A 19,444-nucleotide genomic window follows, 5' to 3' on the forward strand; every position below is an offset into this window, starting at 1 on the left:
GCTCTTAGTCCAAATAACATTTCTCCTCAGTCGGATACACCTCCTGCATGAAACATTCCGATGTAAAACTAAGTTAACGGGTAGAGAAACCAGACTGAATCTTTCCCTTCCCATCGTGTAAATGGTCCAGTGGAAGGCGTCCCTGCCCATGGCAGGGAATGGAATTGGGTGATCTTAAAGGTCTCTTTCAACCCAAACCATTCAGTGATCCGCTGTCCTGCAGCCTCCTCCTGCTGTGCTCAAAGCGGTGCTTCTGGGTACTCTCTGCACTACCGAGAGCTTTGCAGAGACTGCCCGCGCCTCAGTTTCCCTTTGCGCTGGAAGGTTTCTAGGTAGATTTGGCAGCACTGGGTTAACAGTTGGACTCAGTGATATCAGAGGTCTTTTCCAACTTAAACTTGCCTGTGATTCTGTGCTCTGTGTGTGAACGAGCAGGGATTTCAGGCAGGGCTGTGCAGTGCTCAGAGGGAGATGCCTGCAGGTAGCGCCGAGCGTGCGCACGGGGGGGACTGTGGAGGGAGGTGTGAGGAGCTGCTGTGTGCGTGGAGGCTGCCACGCCTGTGTGTGGGCAGAACTTCAGCTGCATGTGCTGCGAGAGGGGTTTGAGGGAGGGAGAGGAGATTGGTCTACGTGGGCGCTCTGTGCCAGCCTGCAAAGGATCCAGGTAGGCTGGATCTGAGCGTGCAGCGGCGGAAAGCTTCCATCGAGGCCTCTGCGATTATAGGAGACTTTTAAAACACACCTCAGGAAAGGGGTCTCAAACGTGTGCTCGGGCTCCTCTGTGGAGAGCTCGCAGGGAGCGTCTGTGCTCTGGAGCTGTTGTTCAGGCTGCGGTGTGGTTTTGTTCAGAGGGGCGCGTGTGGGGTGCGTGGGAGGGCTGAGCCGGAGGCAGCTCATTGCCCGGGGAGCCGAGCACGCACCGCAGGGCTCGGCCCGAGCCGCTCCGCCAGGAACATCGCCGGATTCCACACGGGTGCTTTCTATTTTGGGTGTTTTTCCGCACACCTTTGCTCCCGTTTTCTGCCCGGCTGGCGTCAGGCCCTCGGGACCAAACCGCGGCTCTCCCGCACTTGTTGAGGAGCGTCGGCAGGAGAGGGAGCGGTTCCCTTGGAAACCTCTGGATGCCCAGCAACAAGTCGCTGACAGCTGCCATGTGACCAGGTGCATTAATCAGAAATGTTGTATGAATCAGGTCAGATGGGGCCAAAGACCAGCGTGCTCCCCCTCGGCTGCGTTGCTAATTACTGAGCTGCAAGGGCTGCTCCGAGTACGGGGTGAAAAACAACTCCAAATAATTAAATCAAACAGTGACCTTTCTTGTCGTGGATTCTAAGTTCATCCCAGACTTTCTCTGTGAAAAAAAAAAATCTGTCCAATCCCCTCTTCCACTGAAACAAATCTTGAATGCAAATGAATGGGGCAGAGGAGTCTCCGGAGGTGGAAAAGCCAGGGCGAATGAATGCGCCATGGACACAGAGAGTTCCCAGCTCTTTGCTCACAACAAGCCCAACATTTCAAATGAATCTTTTGAATAAATAGATCAGGCTTGAGACACTTTGGGCTGGACAGGTACAGCTTGTGTTCATCACTCGGATCACTTTGAAAATCATATTTCTGAAGCCTCAACTGAATTTGATGGCAAGTTAGAATGCAGGGAAAGGACTTGTGTCCAAAGTCCTGCCCAACAGCCCTAAAAGAAGAGGTTGCAGCTCTCAGGAAAAAAGGCAGTGCCTGTACATGCCTCATCCCTTGTGAACTGCTGCAAAATGGCTGTTCTTTGTAGACACAGAGAACTGGAGCACCTCTGCTCTGGAGCCAGGCTGGGAGAATTGGGGGGGTTCCCTTATTCTGGGTTTCCTTTCTAGTAGGATCTTCTAAGGGAATTAGGAATCCAAGGCTCCTTGTCCTTTGAGGTGTGTTGTAGCAGGACTTGGGCACCCCTCAGCATTTTCCATAAGATGTTCACACCTTCAGCTCTCATTCTTTTCACATTTCCCCCAAGTCTCTGCTTTGCCTGGACAAAGCCAAATCAATGGCTTCCAGATTTGGCTCCTGAAGGAAAATTTCTTGCAGACACACGTCCAAGGTCAGGCACCAGCAAGGCTGTAATGTCTTCTCTTACCCCAACACCAATCTACATTCTTTGTGCTGTGACTAATTCATGGCAAGGTCATCAGGTCCTGCCAGGCTGATCCCCTGCTGCAGGGTTTGAGCCTCCCAGGCTGTTCACTGATTTGTGTCACACACAGGTACATTCTGCCCCAAACCAGCTTTTATCTTAAGCAAAATAACGCTGTTGCCGTGGCTGGGCAGGACCTGGGCTGGTGTAAGCCAGGCAAGGGACTTGGCCCATGATCCGTGGTAGTGGGGGAAAACAAACAAACAAAAAGAGTTGGAAACAGAGCACCTGGCTTTACTGTAATTGCTCTGTAATTTGAATAGCATCCAGTGCCACTCGAAAATGGGCTCCTTCATGTCATCTGCTCTTACTTAAAGGTCTTAAGAGCCCCATATTTACTCGGAGGGATCCATTTGAAGCAGAAATTTCCCAAAATAGACCTGAATGGGGATCTCAAGTATTACCCAGAGATCTCAAGTATTACCCAGACCAAGCCTCCAACTCTGGACCATTTTGATACCTATTTAATTAATGTTGTAACCAATTATTATTTTTCCTTTGGTATAATGTGGTAACACATCCCATGCACAGGATACACCAGGAGACAAAGCTTTACCCACCAGACTGGCAATCTAGGGTAACTTAGGGCAGTCTTGAAAAATTGGTGTCTGCAACCTGTGTATTTTCCATCTTAGAGGTGCAACTCAAACCCATGTCTGCTGACACCCCCAGGCAAACCCAGGAACACGAGTGTTTCTGGAGGCAAGGTTTAGGAAATAAATTTGTTTTCTGTGGTGAATGCTGTGCTCCTCGGCACACTTGAGGGAATAGCTGTCTGACCTCCTTGCTCTGGAAACAGGAGAGATCCAAACGGATTCCAGGTACTCAGATCTGGGCTGTCTTTCAGCTCAGTGTCTATGGGAAGAAATGGAGGGTTGGGGTTTGTGCAAGCCCCAAAAACAGGATGATAAGGGCTGAGAATTTAGGGTGAAACTTCGCTTGTCCATTGGAGTGAGAAACCAGAGGGTATGAGCCCCCCAGGCCAAGGGACACTGCGGCAGGATGGAGAGGACAGGCTGGTGGCGTTTGGTCCTGGGAAATCCGGAGCGAGTGACCCCCACAAAGCAAAGCTTCCGTGCTCACGCTGGGGCGCGGGGAGATGCCGATGGGCTCTCCCAGCAGGCTGCCCCCGCTGTTCCCAGCCCCTGTCCCTCCCGGGGAGGGCTCGGAGCCCGCTCGGCCGGCGCTGCCCCGTTTCCAGAGCTCACTGCTCCCCGGACAGACCTGTTGCCGTGTGGCCCCGCTGCCGAGCCGCCGGTGAGACTCTTACACTGAAGGCGGGCGGTCCCATGATGTAATGCTGCCGCAGCTGCCCGGAGCGGCCGCTGCCGTTGGCCGAGGCGCGGAGTCCCCGCCCGGGCGCTCCGCCCGCCGCCCCCCCGGCGGGCCATAAAAGCCCCGAGGCAGAGGCAGGGCAGCTTCCACGGCCCCTCCGCCGCTCAGGTGACCCAGGGACAGGTGAGCCCCGCAGGTGCGGAGGCGGCTCGGGGACGCTGCGAGGGGCTCCCCGCCACCTGTGGAGCCGGTCCCGCCTCTGCCGGGCGGCTCCTGCGGCGCAGGGACCCGGCGGGTGCGGGGAGCGCTCGGGGGAAGGGGCCGCGCTCTCCCGGCCCTGGGGGCGGCCGGGGCGGAGGGGCCGGGGCGGTCCCGGGCAGATCCCGGGCGGATCCCGGCGATGGGGCCGCGGATCAGCACCACGGACAGCGCCCGGCGGCGCCTCCCGGGCGGGGCTGGACCGGGACGCGAGCCCGGCACCGGGAGCGGCACCGGACACCGGCGGGCGCGGGCAGGACTCTCCCGGGACATCACCGCCCACCCAGAGCCACCGAGGCGGCGCTGGACTGTTCGCCGCGGCCAGAGTGAGTCCAGCGCGGAGGGGTCTCGGCGGGAGAGGGGAGGCGGGAGAGCGGCCAAGGGGAGCGGCACATGCCGGTCACCCGCCCGCAGGTACCCGGTGCCGCGCAGGGATGCCCGGGTCGTGTCCCGATCCAGCCCTGCCCGACACGGACACAAAAGGGCCGGGAGCCGTCCCACTGCCCCGAGCACGGCACTCGGGAGGTACTTGGGGTCTGGCTGAGAGCCGACGGCTGGACGAGATGGGAAGGGACATTGGGATGGATGCGTTTTCCAAACATCCCTCACAGCCTCGGGTAGGGCAGGGAGTAAAACATTTGGGAAGCAAGGAATGATTACATGAATGCAAATGTAACCGGCACTTTCCATCTACTCAACATCAAAGCTTTATGCTGGAAAAACCAACACTCTCGTTTTGAAAATGTGTCTGACTGGTAGTTCATGTGTAAAGTTGCTCTTGAAATTCCCTAGTTTGTAGGAGAAACAGGGCATTTCACCAAGAGACTGTTGGGAGATGATGCTTCATGAATAGTTATTTGAAATTATTTTTCCTCCATAGTTGATTCTATCTGACTACTCAAAATCTGCCTCACAGTAGTGGCACGCTTTGGGTCCATTGACAGATTGTGTTATATTGAAGTGCTCAGTGGCTAAATCAGAGTGGATTTTTTCCCAAGATGCTCCCCTCCAGATAAAAAAATTAAGAATTGAGTGTGATTAAATTAAACAAAGCAATTGGTTTTTGGTTTTAATTTTGACAAAATTAAAACAAAAAAGTATTCATCTCTGACTCAAGCTGAAATAAAACATTTTTTCCTCTTTAGATTGTTAAACCAAGGATCTAATATAGAAAATAAAAAGTATAAAATGTTGAAGTGTTTGAGCACTTTGGAAATTAAGCATTTCACAGAGCTATTGCCAGCTGAAGTGATTTGCTGCATTTGTTTTATCTCCATTTTTGGAAGCTGAGATATTCCCTCAATGAATCCCTGTTCATTGGAAATTCGCCCTCAGCTCTGCTAAATGTGTGTTTAAACACTTTGCTGAACAGAGGCTCAAGGAGGTGATTTAATCCAGGCTCAGCCTGGCCACATCTCCTGTTCTTACACTTGTGTTTTTCCTGAGTAATGTTGGTCTCCGAGAGGAAAAGGAAACAAGCTGTTCTCCATCTTAAAGAAACTCCTATTTGTTATTTCAGAATTAAATATTTTGGGGAAAAAGAAGAAAAACACTTAAAAAGAAAGTTATTTCCTTTCAGGCCTTGAGTATCCACGCAGCCTTTAGACATATTTTATAGACATTGAACGAACTAAGTGTGGAAATGTTTCCCTATAGAATCGGAGTGGAGAGATATCTTTGTTATCTCTCTGTAAATCTTTTAACATCTCTCATCAGTTCTGGGTGCACACGGTGACTCTGATCTGTCCTGAGTGCAACAACTGCTGAGGTTCACTCTGGGCAGTGCCTTGTCTCTGCCAACACCAATATCAGGATTTTCCCTCTGAAGTTCAGCTGTAAAACAAGGGGAAAAAATCGTGTTCTTCACCTTCTAGCCCAAAAAGCCATGCAGAAGAAGCTGGAAAATTATATTGCACCAAATACCTATTCCTTCTTTTACGGGTTTATCTCCGCATTCTGGGAAATTGCCTAATCAGATTTCACATTTAGTATAAAAAATAGTAGGACAGATGATATCATATCCTCAAAGCTAACTAAATTTTGTATTGTGCAGTCTTGCTTAATCAAAGTTTCATTTCCATTTGTTCAGGGTATATTTTGTCACTTTTTGTTTTTGGTTTTTTTTAACTGGCAATTTTCTGTAGATCTCATAGATGGATCCAACCCTGTCCCTGACAGAGGTCTCTGAAGAACAGGGAACTCAGGGTAAGGTCTGAGCTTAATTCAGTTTAATTCCTGACCTTTTAAGTATTCTTCAAAATGAGTAAACTGGAAATCAATCTGGCAGGAGGGTCCCACATCACCTGCTGGAAGGAAATATTTGAAGTTTTGCTAGGAATAAACACCATACAGACATACAGATGTTTGTTATTTAAAATTCAATCGAAATAAATCCTCTTAAAGGCAGGATCCTCCTTGCCCTCTCCCCCTCCCACCACACAGACAATGTTCCAGGCTCCTGGCTCTGTGTGCCTTGCACAAATATTTGTCTGTGCGTCGCTGCCACTCCACTGCAATCGTGGCATCTGGTAGTAGCTGGGAGACTGGGAGGTGCTTGGGAATCTCAGCAGGAAAAAGAGAGTGGATTTCAGACGCAAGATCTGCGACAGCTTTTGAGCCTGGATAAACAGGGCGAGGTTGTTCTGCCTTTAGCGGGGATTTGTTCTGCCCCAGACACCTGCAGCGGGTTCACCTTCAGCCTCTCTCAAACACTGCACTCAGCGTGTGCCAAGCCCAGCCCTGCTCTGGGGCACACCTGCTCCTGCCTCACGCTGGCCCCAGCCTACACCCCCCCAGTCCTGCAGGATTCAGGCCAGAGTGAGATCTCAGGGAAGTCTGAGCAAAGGTTTTGGTTTTTTTCTGCTCACCCAAATCATAGAACGACAGAAAGGTTTGGGTTGGAAGAGACCTTAAAGCTCCTTGGGACATGGAAATTGTGTTCCGTGTGTGTTCAGCACTTTACAAGTCCAGCTCTGGGACTCTGGCTTGGGGGTTTAGGAAGTGCAAAGAAAAGATCTTTCATGGCACAGCCTGTGGCTCTGCAGGTGAGCACATGAACCTGCAGCAAGCCAGCAAACCCTGCATGTCCTTGAGGGAAGAACTTTACCTTTTGATTTATTTTAATTTGGAGACTCAGAATTTTTCACAAACCTACAGTAACTTACACAATATCAGGCTCCACTTCAGGAGAATACAAATGCACTTGCACAAACTTCAGCACTGAACTCCCTCAGGAATCAAACTAAATTCAAGCACTTGGCTGCACTGAGGATTAAAGGATGTTTCCATAATGTTATGCAAAGATCTTCTCTTTATCCTGTGTTACTTAAGGCTGTACGTTCTTCCCCAGTCATGTTCAGAAACACAACTCCCTCCCTTATGATTTTCCAAAGCATTCGAGTGTTTTCAGGTGCCCAGCATGACATATTCCAATTAGTCCTGATTTTCAGGGACTTCTAAGCACCTGCCTCTTGTAATCGGTCCCTTTCCAAGTGTCTCAAACACAAATATAAGGTATCCAAAATTGCTAACTTCTTTTGAAAATCCAGAGCCATGATGAACAGTCCACCTACAAGATTCCAGCACAGGTGAAAATTGCATGGATTCAAGCCCCCCAAAATCAGAGGCAATAGTCAGTACTTGCTCCCATGGGATGACAATGCACTCTGCCATTAGAGCAAAATTTCTATTAGAAAGGAGAGAATTGCACCATTCCCACTGAGAACAAGCGCAAATCTTTTCAGTTCAGCTCACAAAATTATTAATGTTGTGGTCTGTAATTCTGGCTAATCAAATATTCTGTTGCTCCGTGCTGCCAGTCGAATGTTTGTGGAGAAATCAATGCCATGAAGAGATGGAAAACTTTCCTTAGTTTCTTCCCTCAGACAAGGAGTCCCCATCTGGAGGGCAAAGGCTCCAGAAAAGGGCAGTGCTTTGCAGGCTCGGACCTTGCACGGATCAGGAGAAATGGGAATTTCTCAGGAGCGAGGAGAGCAAAGGCCAGTTCAGACAAACCCTTCTCCCAACTGGGAAAGCGCCTCAGAGCTTGGAATGTTTAAAGAATTTTCAGTTGCTCCAATGGGTTGTTTAGATGTGCTCAGAGATAATCTGTAGCCTGAAAGCAGATGGGACAGAGGGGACAGGAGGACAGTTCCCCTGGTCCCATGGCAAGGTGCACGGCTGAATGCAGATCCCACCAGGATCAGCGAGCAGGAGCAGAGCTGTGCCCTTGCACAGTGCCTGGCTCTGGTGACAGCTGCTAGGGACAGGGACACACTCGGGAGAGGACAGGACTGACTCCCACTCTGGCTCAGCTAGGAAAAGGTGAGCTGGGAAAAGGTGGCTGCAGCTCTGGTTTGACCAGCTCCTCCTTGGCCCTGCCCGAGGCACAGCGAGAGATGAGAAACAAACCAAGAAAAGGCAAAGGTTTGATGGATTTTTGCAACTCTAATCTGAAACCTAAAGCCATTCCTAAATGAGGCACCTCAGATCCCTTGTCCATAAAGACAGACTTTGTAATCCCCATTTCCAGGGTACCAGAAAACCCAATTCAGTGGTATCTGTAAAGCTCTGGTGATCTGAGAGCAAATGGAACCAGAGAACAGAAAAAGGTGATTATCTGGTCAGGTTTGGCCTGGGAGGAAGATTATCCATCTATCTCGCCAGACCTATTTATCGTCTGATTTTCTCCTGGCTTAGCTTTTATCACCTTTCTAATCCTCCCCATCTAATTCAGATAACATTTTATCTCAGCAGTTCTCACTCTGTGTTGACGAAGGTGGGCTTGGAGCTCTGGGCAGGTTTTACGTGACCTCACGAGGGGCTGCGCAGGTGGGTGGAACATTAATCGCCAGCTAATGAGTTCACAATTTTTAAAAATAAATGAGCTGATATATTTTTCTGGAGGAGAGGTGTTATGTCTTTCTGCTGGTCTGTCAACGAGGGAGTGGGTTTGGAAGAACTCTTTTTCCAGAATTTTTAAAGAACAGACTCGTTCTGTGTAAGATACACTGATCGAAATGTGTGTGTGTATGTATGTGTATATATATCTGTTGCACGATGTGTATTTAAGTGGATGTGATGTATGAAATTGGTTTCTGGGATGGGAAGTACTGGGATGTGTCATTTGAATCAAGCAGGACTCTAAGATAAATTTGAGGCAGACAATGTTTTTTGAATATTGCTCATGATTTGAACCCAGTCAGAGAAAATGAAATTCCAGGGCTTCCAGTCCCTCACAGGGTTCAAGACCCAAAGCTGGAGGTTTCTCTGGATACCACAGCCCTTTGCCTTTTTCCTTTTCATCCCGAATCAACGGGCACTTTCCCCACCTTGTTGCTGGTGAATGCATTAGGGGCTAAACTTTATCATCTCCGCAGTGGTTCCTGGAATAGCTGCAAGCTGAGCACTTGGTTAGGGACAGCCAGGAGGCTGGGAGAGATGATTACCTTCAGGCAGTCTCCCTGGAACATCCCAGGGTTCCTACAGGCACAGCCTAATGTGGGACTTAGGATGCTGAACAGACTCCCATTACAGGGCCAGCCATCTCCACACTTCCACACGGAGAGAGCTCCTTGTTAACATGCACACCAGTGGCTCCAGAACACAGCAGCTCAGTCGGGGCTCATTAAGGGCAAAATCATTCCAAGGGACATTGTTTCAGAAAGGAAAGAATTTAATTTCTCTGAGGGTTGCGGCTGAGTTGCAAAGAGCCCGGGGATTTTGCACAGGGTTGTGTTGGAAGTTGTCTTGGAGCGTGGAGCTCGGCCGTGCCAGAGGCTATGGTGGGGTTACCTTGAGAGGTACCTGCAGCCTCTGCCCCAGTGTGACCCTGGCTCACACCAGGGGCACATTAAAATGAATCTTTGTTAAAGAGGTGACTTTAAAGCCCGTGTGTCCTACGGGAGTCAGCAGCTGAGGCTCAGGTAGGAGCCACAGGCACCGCGCTGCCGAGGGAGGCTCTGTCTGTGTGCCTGGTTCTGTTCTGTTCCCTTGCTCCAGACCTGCAAAGCTTTTGAGACCAGGAGGGGCTGTTGTGATGAGGAAATCTCAGTCCATTTTAATCAGCAGGTATTAAAACCCCCTAAGAATTATCATTAATAGATACAAATGAGTCACTGCACAGCTGAAGTGTCAACTTTCTCCTGTTTACCATGGAACAATGCACTGGAACACACAAGATATCCAATGCTTTAGTAATTCCCTGCAAATAAACATCTAATTATCAGGCCTGAGAGGGGAAGGACTAAAAAGCAACAAGGATGAAGCCATTTGTCATCTCAGTTTGATTTCCTGTACAGAGTCCTGCACAAAGTGTGCTGGTAGCTCTCCTCTCCCACGTGTGCCACCGCTCCTCGGGAATAACTCTGATGCCTGTTCATTCAAAGCTCAGCTCTATTTTAAAAATCTACTCTCTCTGAAAGGGCTGTCTTTAAAAAACCCAAAAAATTGTACAGGAAAAAGGACAAAATTGCTCCTCAACAAAGGGGCCTATCAACAGCCTGTCAATAATGTGCCAAAGGCCAGAACCTGCCTTTCAAAGAGGCTCCAAAGCCTCAACGTGTACTTTGAGAGCAATTAAGGGATGTAAGCAACATGATGATTATCTCATGGGTGACATTTTCATCGGCTCTTTGGGAAAAAGGAGAGATGGGCTTGAGATGGCTGTGATCAATGTTCTTCCCAGTCCTGCATAAGTGGCAGGAAAACGTGGTGGTTTGGCCTGGAAATCAGAATGCACAAGGAAAGGAAGGGTGGGAGGAAGAGGTGATGAAGGCAGAAGGATTTTAAATCATAGAAGCTGAAAGAACAAGTTACATGAGAAGGAGAGAACCTGAGAAATGAGAGTGGGAATGTCAGGAGGGCAGGAGAAGGAGAGGGAGTGCAGGTGGAGAAGTACAGGAGGAAGAGGGGAATGGATCCCCCTGGTGAGGAGGAAGCCCAGAGACAGAGCTACAGATCTGTGGCACTTGCACAGGGAGAAGTCTCTCATGGGCACATCCCTGTGACTCTTCCTTTTCCCATCTCAGGCCCTGTGCCTTCCACCTCCTCACTTATCGGGGCACAGCTCCATCCTGAGCCTGAGGAAGGAGGAACAGAACATTCCCAGGGACTGAGGCAATGCCTCAGGGCTGACCTGTGTTATGGTCACTCTGCTCTTTCTCCAGAGTATTGCACAGAGCCGCTGAGTTTGGGTCATCGAGTCCGACCATCAGCCACTCCATCAGTGTTGTCCATCCCTCCCTCCTTCCTTCCTCTCTTCTGTCTCTGTGCTGCAGGTTCCAGCACAATCCCAGAGACGGGAGCGCGAGGGGCAGACAGAGCTGGAGGGCTGCAAGACAGGACTGCAGGTGGGAGCCTCAGCCAGAGTCTCATTGCTTGGGATAATGCCTGAGGGCTGAGAGGAGCCTGGACACTGCCCCAGGAACACCGGCTGGCTCAGTGGGATGAGCTCAGCCCCAGCTATCCCGGGTGGATTGGGAGAGCAGAGCCCACACGGACTCTGCTGCCAGCACCAGACCAGGACAGAAGCCAAACAGAAGCCCGGATGTTGCACATACCCAGCTGTTTTGGAGCCAGGCAAAATGTTTCATGGAAATTACATCTGCAAAACTGCATGTTTGGCTGCAGTATTTCCCCAGTTTGCTGAATTTCTTGTTTAGGAAAACAAACTTAATTGTGGCAGAAGAAAATGTTGCTTAATTTGCTACAAAAATCTCCTTCCTGCATTTCATTTAATGAAAAAAAATTAAAAATGTTTATGTTGAGTGAAAGAAATTATTTTTTAAATGTTTGGAAATCTCCCTTGTCCCAAAAAGATCCTGTTATATTCCCAGCTCCTCTCTGCATGTACAGCACAGAGGAGCACACATCCAAATTTCTGTGTGCATCTTCACAAGTGCACACTCACATCCTGGGCAAGCAACTCCAGGCAGCTCTGACAGGCATAAGCTGCTCTGCAATCTCCAGGAGTGCCTTTTGAAGAGGATCTTAATAATAAAAATAATGTTATGTTACTAGTTAAACATTGGGAATAATTCCTCCATCACAGGCAAACTGTGCTGAAGCCAGGAATGAACCCACACGTTCCCTGGGAGGAATCCCCAGGGCCCCAGCAGGATGCATTAACAGCGCGTCTCTCCAGTGAGCCGTGATGGGAAGAGCACGGAGCAAAAAAAGGTAAAGTGGTTAAAAACAACTTGTATTTTTAGAGCCCAGTCTCCCACAGAAATCTTCCGAGATGCTGAGCTCTCCACTTCTGATTTGCAAGAAATAATAGTTTGGAAGCCCAGCTGGGACTCCTGGGCTGTAAATTTTCTGTAATGTTTTTCTCCAGACCCATTTGCTGTCCTGCTAATTAACCCAGGTAATGGCTGGGTTGTTTTTTTTTCCCTTCAGCAGCAGTTTTCCTTTTTGTTAACACAAGCACAGAGAACCGAAGAACCGATCTCTCGAAGGATCCTGGTTGGCAGCAATATCACCATCTGACTGAAGAGAACTCAGCCACACGCATAATCCTCGGGAAAATTCATCTCCACCCTCCCGCAGATGCCGGTGAGAGCCCTTGAAGTGGTAATTAAAGTCTATTGAGTGGCAACTGCACCTGTTTAGAGAGGAGAGTGCGGGTAAGAGGTGCACGAAGGGAGATGAGCAGCGCGGAGAGAGGAACTGCTGGAGGTGGGGAGGAAGAGAAGTGGGAGGAAGGGGGGAGAAAAAGTGCGTTGTTTTGCTGAAGTCGATCCAATCAGTTGTGCATTTCCATCGCGCCCTTGATTTGCTCCCTCCCCGCTCTCACAGGCACTGGTGGAAGCTCCGGGGCTTTCCCCACCAGCCCCAGCCCCGGCCCCGCTGCTGCCGTGCTGTAAATCCGCAGCTCCTGCCCGGTCCCCGAGGACTCGCAGCAGCCCCGCCCCAGGGACGCTCATCGGCAGCCCCCGGCTCCTCGGGCTGGCCCCGGGACGTGCCGGCTCTTGTCCCTCTTCCCCAGGAGAGGGCACGGCCCCGTGTGACAGCCTCAGCCCCGCTGCGAACCTCACAGCACCGCGGGAGGGAATCACAGGCGTTCGTGGCTTCTGGCAGACGGGGCCGAGAGCAGAATGCAGGCAGGATCAGAGGGAGGTGGAAGGGACTGGAGTGGGGCAATGCCTGTTCCAGTACGGATGCTGGGTTTGCCCACATCCATGGCTCTCAGGTGGTCTGACCCAGTGCCATCTCAGATGTCCCCACGGTCTGTAGGAGAGGCCACACAAAATAGACTTATTCATAAATTTTATTCATGGATTTTCACAAAGGTCAGAGAGCCAGAGACCAGTGCTGCAGAGTGATCTGGGTGCAGGCTTCAGGGAAATTTTCGTTCTGAGACCCACAGCTTGATCACAGAATTCCTGGCTCCTTCTGTCACAATTCCAGTGTGACCTCGGATGGCAGCAAACACGGTCCCAGGCTGTTTGCCCTACAGATGAGGCTCTAAAACCTTAGTCAAAGACCGCTGCAAAAGCTTTTTATTGTAGGAGCAAATAATCACCCCTCACACTCTACACAGGCACTACTGATACCTTGACCCCCTTTATCCAACCCCAAAATCCGTTGGTTTTGGTGGCACTAGAACAGTAATGTGAGCTTTGTCCTTGTCACTGCAATTCCGTGTGTGCCTCAGAATCAACTGGGCTGAACCAGGATTCCTGGGGTGAGGACAGGAGGGGAAAGAGGTTCATCCTGAGAGCACCCCGAGGCTGAGCTGAGCAAACGAGTCAGGCAGAAGAATTCCACCGGTGTTGGCAAATTTTTCTCTCTCACTGGACTTGATGGCAGCCAGTCCCCTGTGAATCCCTGACCTTCACACTCCACAGGCTGCCTGGGATGGCTGGCAGAAACCACAGGAGATTTTTTTCCTGTTCCTGATTGTCAGAGCACATAATTCTGGTGTGAATGTTGTTGCATCTGCTTTGGACAAGTCCTGTCAGCAGCACCTCTGCAGCTTCCCAAAGCTGTGCCAGGACACGCTTCGGTGTGAACGAGGATAGGGAAGAACTTGCACTCAGAGAGTCACAGAATCCCAAATGGTTTGGGCTGGAAGGACCATAAAGCTCACCCAGTTCCACCCCTGCCACGGGCAGGGACACCTTCCACTATCCCAGGGTGCTCCAAGCCCTGTCCAATTCCATTGGCCGTTCCAGGTGGGATTTGAAATTAGTTGTGTGTCTGATCCAATCATTTGGCTACAGTTTGTGGAGACAGATGGACATCCCTGGACAACAGGATAACCCCCCAGTCAAGTCCTGTCCTAGGGTGAGAGGAATTGTTGTGCTGACTTGGGCAGGGAGGCTACGTGACTCAACACTAAAAGCCCAGCTGCCAAAGAATCATCCCTAAAATACCTTCCTTGACTCTTAAACTCTAGTCTTGTGCATTAACCAACTAACTGGGTGGAGGGGCACCCTGTGATAAGTTGCCTTGTTTCTGCCTTTTGACTCCCAAACTCTCTCACTTTTCCCTTTTAGCCCTCCTGTCCCTTGGCCCTTTTCTCTCTCCACCTTCCCTCTGATTGCTGAGCAGCTTTTTGACTTTTCCATCAATAAGTCTAAAGAGCATTTGAACTGCTCTGGTCCCCCTTCTCTCCTCCCTCCAGTTCCAAGTCAAGCAAGCTCATCGATCAGAGGAGCTCAGGAAATATCTAGTGTTTTGTTGTCAGGCTGATAATAACATTGCAGTTGTGAATGGGCTGCTGCAGGCCTGATCATGGACACCTGCAGGGTTTGTTTAATTGCATTTAATGACAAATCCTATACAGAGGAGCATTGCCAGAGAGATTTATTATCCGCCAAAGAGGCAAAGCACAACAGCTCAAAATATAATTTGCACTGAGCATTTTTCCCCCTGCCTCTCTTTAAAGCACGGTAATAAATGACAAATCGGGTAAAGTGGGAGACACGGGGCTGGGGAGGAGGTGGGGGGCAGAGGACAGAGATTGAAACCAAAGGAAATAACAGCAATAAGGCCACATTGTTCTCCCTGCCCTCCCTGTGGTCTGGTGTAGAGGAAATACTGTTTGTTTAATTTACAGCCTGGAAGTGCAGCTGGGGATCTCTCCGTGATGAGCCTGGTCGGAGATAGCTGGAGGCCAAGAGTGCCCGCTCTTTCCAGACAGGCTTTTTCCCCCTGCTCTGGAGCTAAGTTTAGTTCCCATCCATAGAAACAATTACCAAGGAGCCTCCCAGTGCCGAGGAGGGGGGGAGGTCCAGCTGCCACCAGTACAAGGAGCCACGTTCCTGAAATCTCTGGGACAAACCAGAGGTGGCAGATCCTTCCTGAAAAATATCACATGGAGAAATACGGCCCCACGGAGACAGTCTAGACAAAAACCTCACACGCCTCCCAGCCTGCGATTTATGTTTCCTACGAAACACCTCGCTCTGAACAGGGAATGTCTGGGTGTGAAACCAAGAGAGGAGCTCTTGCTCACACTTCTCCTGTCTTGATTTTTACGTGACTGTCTAGCAATGATTTGTGGTAAATCTCTTCGTGGAGCTGTGTCCCAGAACAAGGACTGAAAAGTGTCCTTGTCACCTGGAATTCCAGTCCAGCTCAGCACTTCCCAAGCTGTCTTCTCTCTCAAATTCATTCTTCTTTACAATTCATCCTCTCTTCCAATTATCTTGGGCTGAACACTGAATTGTCCTGAATTTTTATTTCTAAATATTGTCTCACTCCCCAGACGTTTTCACTGCAGACCCCTCTGTGGGAAGAAGAGAAGAAAATATGTGATGGTTTAGGTGAAATTGTAGGAAATCCAAGGCCAGGCAGGTGAACCCGTATCCAGTGTGACAAGGAGTGCACACCCACTGCTGTTCCACCCCATACTCAGATTGGAGTCACAGAATATCCTGAGTTGTAAGGGACTCACAAGGATCATCCGAGTCCAACTCCCAGTTAAATTTTACCCGGGAGGTTTGGGGTGACAGCAGTTTTGTACAAGAACACGTCCCCCCGTGTTCAGCAGTTGGCTCTGTCCTTACACAAACACGGTGTTGGGTAACACCTGGACCCGTTTTTATCTGATTTCCTGGAAAATGGCAGTATCACTAATGCTTTCTGTTAAATAAGACCACCTGGACACCTCCTGGTATCAGCCCCAGCTATCACAAACACTCCTGCTACCTAGGCCAGCACAAAGGGCTGTTATCTCAGAGCAGCACAAATCCCCAGACTGAAACACCCATCTGGAGTTTGAATAAAGTGTCCATAGAAAGCACATATGTTATAAAAAGGGAGAGGGAGGGAGGGATGGGACTGCTCCCCATGAGCTCCCACGGGGCACAGCCCCTGCCAGCAGCAGCAAACCCAAACCCTCTCCTGTTGCTGCACACTCTTCATCCTCCCATGGAAGGAGCAGCCAAGGCTGCTGAGGAATGGGTTTATTTCTTTCTCTTTTTTCCCCCACCGGCTTATGAAAGTACCCAAAACAGGCTGGGTGAAGATGGGAAGGAGCCATTCCCTGCCTGATTTCAGTGGCTGAGGTGAGTACAGATCTATTGGACAAGGAATAAAGTCAGATCCTTTCCATGGGTGTGAGCCAGCACTGTCCTTCCACGTGAGGTATTAACAGAGAAAAGCTGGGCACTGAAAGAAAAGCTGGACCTGAACCAAAGATTGCTCATCAACATATCCAGAGAAAGGAAACAGCAGAAGGGGTTTGTTTTCCTTGCTTAAATCAGCCTCTCAGCGGGATTCCAGGAAACTCGGCACTATCGTTATCTTTTTCTTTGCAGAGTTCTTTCCTCCAGAGTTCCCCAGCATATATTGCATTTGCTTATTCCAGTCAGACTAAAATACAGCTGGGAGACAGACAGGTTGACAGAGCTCTCCTGAAGAAGTTTATCACAGGGTAAGGCAAGAGGAGCCCCTGCTGAGCCCTGATGTCCCCACAGAGTCTCTGGAGTGAGAAAATGGAGCAGAAACTCACGAGAACAGCCACAAATTGGAGAGATGATTACAGGGAGATTTGATGTGGTCTCAGGAGGAACGCTGCAAAGGGCAGCATCCATCCCTGAGGGAGACATAGGAACAAGGATTACAGGATGAGAACTGAGGAAGGATGCTGGGAGAAGACATGTGGGAGGACGTCCCTGAGGAGGAAGCGCTGCTCTCCTGGCCTGGCTCTGTGTGGAAGACTAGTGATTTTGTTGTTGTGTTTGTAAAGGTGACAACAAATCATAGCCTGCCATACAGCCCAGGCTGCCACGGCCCGGGTGTGCAAGTGCTTTGGGGTGCTGCAGCTCCTGTCATGGCTTATTCTGCTCTTCAGTCCAAATGTCCCCCAGTTCCTTCTTTGGCCCCATTTATATCCTGAGCATGATGTCCTATGGTCTGAAATATCCCTGGGGTCAGTTGGGGTCACCTGTCCCAGCTGTGTCTCCTCCCAGCCCCCCAGGCACCCCCAGCCCCTCCCCAGCAAGGGCAGGGAAGGCCTTGGCTCTGAGTGAGCTCAGCAAGAACAAAACCATCTCTGAGTTATCAGCCCTGTGCTCAGCACAGACCCAAACACAGCCCCAAACCAGCCGCTGAGAAGGAAATTCACTCTAGCCCAGCTGAAACCAGCACAGGACCCAAGGAACCCGCCCCAAGCACACCAGTGCAGGGTCAGGGCACTCGGACACCGCTGGGACCTCGATGCCTGGCAGGGGTTATTTGGAGAGTTGAGTTCTTTGCTTCCAACAGGGCTTTAAAATATAAAAAGAACAAATTTTCAACACCACTCAGAGCCTCCATTCTCAAAGGTATTTAGGTGTGAAAATGAAACTCCTGAATCCTGCCAAGGCCAGTGGTAAAAGCACTGAAATATCTTTAATAATTTGGGTTGTTCGTGCTGTCGAGCACTTTTCTCTTTTTCCTTTTTTTTTTGTAAACCTACCAGGCTCAGGACAGCCCACATCACTGGTACTATGGCAGATGTGATTGAGGAATTGCAGAATGGTTTGGGTTGGAAGGGACCTTAAAGCTCTTCCAGTCCCACCCCTGCCATGGGCAGGGACACCTTCCACTATCCCAGGTTGCTCCAAGCCCCGTCCAGCCTGGCCTGGGACACTTCCAGGGGTGGGGCAGCCATAAATCTGTTGCCAGAAGAGTTTCAAGCCTGTACAAATTGCTGTCATTTGATGGTGCCTGAAAGAAAAGATCCAGGCTTCATAAACCACAATGACTCTCTCTCTCCCTGTCTTTTACTTCCCCACTGACACATTAAACCCACACAAAATTCTGAGGGCAGCAGTGCAGCCATTAATGCTGCAATGGCCAGGCTGGTGTCTGATGTAAATGAAACTTTGATTTAGTGCTCCCCCAGAAGCCTCCCCAGCGTGTTCATCCTCTGCAGGCTGATCAAAATCCTCCCTTCCAGGTACCCACGGCCTCGTGCCCCACATAACCACAGAAAATAATGTCATCACAGCCCTGCTGATGGAGGCAGTTACAGGACAAAGGCCCTGCAGCAAGTTGGGGATTGGGTCATCGTTCCTGCTAATGTCAAGATGCCATTTCTCCCTATTTTTAGAATTGTTCCCTTTGTACAGTAAATTGCTTAACTATAGAGAAAAACTGGTGTTCACTGGCTCTGGGAGCAGGGACCCATCTTCCCTGGCTTCAGGAAATAGCACAAACTGCTGAAAGCTGAAGAGATGGATAAAACCTGGGTACACAGAAGCCTGCAAACCTCAATTTACACTGAAAAACCTGAGGAGCTGCTGCAGCCCTCAGTGAGCACAAAGGAAATTCTGCAGGTTTCTAAATTACCCACTTGCTGCTTCAGAAGGAACTCAGGGATTCAATAAATCAGTATGAACTCTTTTCCTAAATTATTTTGATGCTCTTGGAACTCTTAGCACAGCTCCAAACTTCTCCACATTTTGAGGGAAGAGATGGGGAGCAATGGATTAGGAATTCTTGAGCCTTTCACACTGAGGATGTTCCAAACCATCCATCCCAGCCCTTTGTTATTCTCCACATTGTACATCGTGGTTGTCCCAGACACCTCAGCACAGACTGAAGCTCTTTGGCTTCAAAGCAGAGCAAACACAAGCTGTAAATTCCGAGTTTGCAGCCTAAATAAGGCAGGCAGACAGAACAGTTATTATTCCCGTTATTGGCAGGGAATTGAGACACAGGAAGATTAAATGGCTGGCCCAAGGTCACCAAAGGAGCCTCCTCTAAAGGTGAGGGCTCGGCCTGGATTTCTGAAGTCTCTGCCCAGTACTTCAGCCATCCATTCACTTGCTCTTTAAGTACCCTGTCATTATTTCTGTGAAGGAAATTATGCTCCTCCTGCAGCAGCCAGCACCGTGTAATTCAGCTTGTCTGAAAGGGAATATGAAATGGCAGTTTCACAAAAAATTAACCCTCCTGCCACGCAGCCTGGCAGCCCTGTCACAACGTCTCATTTTTTATCTGCTCTTCCTCCTGCGGGGATTTAACTCCCCTCTTATTCCCAGAGCTCTGGCTGGGGCTTTTTCTGTTATCCCAAACGCCCTGCACAGGTGTCCCCTGTGGGGGACCGTGGTCTGTGGGGGAGGGACATGGGGGCTTTGAGCCCCTCGTTTCAGCCCCAGATGTTGGCATTCACCCATATTCCTGAGCTGCTGCTGGCACGGGGAGGATCCCAGGAGCTCCTCGGAGGAGCAGCAGCAGCTGGAGCTCAGCGGGAGAACCCAGGAGCAGCCACATGTCCCTGACACCCTCAGAGGG

At 50.0% G+C, this 19,444-nt stretch overlaps 1 long non-coding RNA gene across 10 annotated transcripts; it reads left to right on the forward strand.

Moving 5' to 3' along the window:
- Positions 1-3,809: 3,809 nt before the first annotated feature.
- On the forward strand, positions 3,810-19,085 carry LOC116436110. Of its 10 annotated transcripts, none has more exons than XR_004236953.1 (8): positions 3,810-4,038; positions 5,857-5,917; positions 8,468-8,542; positions 10,990-11,061; positions 11,763-11,890; positions 12,110-12,265; positions 16,165-16,227; positions 18,105-19,085. It is a non-coding gene; the product is annotated as an uncharacterized LOC116436110 (long non-coding RNA). The 10 variants fall into 10 exon arrangements; XR_004236954.1 differs by having other exon boundaries at positions 12,113-12,265; XR_004236946.1 differs by lacking the exon at positions 16,165-16,227 and adding an exon at positions 16,480-16,595 and having other exon boundaries at positions 3,811-4,038; positions 12,138-12,265.
- The last annotated feature ends 359 nt before the right edge of the window (positions 19,086-19,444 follow it).

The sequence above is a fragment of the Corvus moneduloides genome, chromosome 28, assembly GCF_009650955.1.
Source record: "Corvus moneduloides isolate bCorMon1 chromosome 28, bCorMon1.pri, whole genome shotgun sequence".
In the NCBI taxonomy this organism is placed as follows: Eukaryota; Metazoa; Chordata; class Aves; order Passeriformes; family Corvidae; genus Corvus; species Corvus moneduloides.